A 1,212-nucleotide genomic window follows, 5' to 3' on the forward strand; every position below is an offset into this window, starting at 1 on the left:
TATATATATATATATATATATATGTTTGTGTGTGTTTATGTGTATGTGTGTATATAGACATACACACATATAGATAAGGCTTGAATACATACATACATACATACATACATACATACACACCTATGCCTCATATATAAGCCTGTCTCTGTGCGCTGCGACTCTATCTCTATGTGTGAGAGAGAGACTCCAACTATTGTTAGTAAAGTTATTAGGAGTGGCCATTTTTATTTTACGTGCATATTGCCTCTGCCTCCATTTTGAATTATGCAAGACTCACAACGTTAATACTCTTTTGTGCAAAATCCGATGACAATTTAGCTGTGGACAAAAGCTAAACAGGTTAGCATCATATTGAAATAAATTCACTGATTTCTAATTAATATTTACTATAACTTACTCAATATTCTTGAGTCGATCGGTTATTTGATTGGTTGGTTGGTTGGTTGGCTGACTGGCTGGCTGGTTGCGGAAAAGATATGGAGATTTCGAGAAAGTGTTCAATTCAAACCAAACGCAAATTCTTCTTCTTCTTCTTCTTGCTCCTCCCTCTTCCTCTTTTTCTTCTTCTTCTTTTTCTTTTTCTTCTTTTTATTCTTCTACTTCTTCTCCCTCCTCCTCCTTCTTCTTCTTCTTCTTCTACTTCTCCTTCCTTCTCCCCCTCCTCCTCCTTCTTCTTCTTCTTCTCCTTCTTCTATTTCTTCGCCCTCCTCCTCCTCTTGTTCTTCTTTTCCCCTCCTCCTCCTCCTTCTTCTACCCCCTCCCCTCCTCTTCTTCTAATTCTTCTCCCTCCTCCTCCTTCTTCTTCTTCTCCTTCTCCCTCCTCCTCCTCCTTCTCCTCCCCCTCCTCCTCTTCTTCACCATCACCATCATCTGTTTCTTATTTCTTATACGTATTGGCCCTTCATTCTTTTAAATATCCGCTCCATACACCTTCCTGGACTTCTTTCTTCTTCTTTTCCTTCGTCGTTTCTCCTCCTCCTCCCCTTGCCCCTTCTTTCCTTTTGTGATTCCTAATAACTCATTTTTTTCTCCTCCCCCAATTTTTTTTTCTCCTATTCCTCCGCATTTTTTTCTTTTTTTTTTCACACAATTTCATATGTGACAAAGTCATAAAACTGGGTTGAGTTTTCGACCGAAATTAAAAGATACAATATTTATTACAGCATCTAATTGACGCAGAATATATAATAATAATCATAATAATACGTATAT

Source organism: Octopus bimaculoides, chromosome 10 (genome assembly GCF_001194135.2).
Source record: "Octopus bimaculoides isolate UCB-OBI-ISO-001 chromosome 10, ASM119413v2, whole genome shotgun sequence".
In the NCBI taxonomy this organism is placed as follows: Eukaryota; Metazoa; Mollusca; class Cephalopoda; order Octopoda; family Octopodidae; genus Octopus; species Octopus bimaculoides.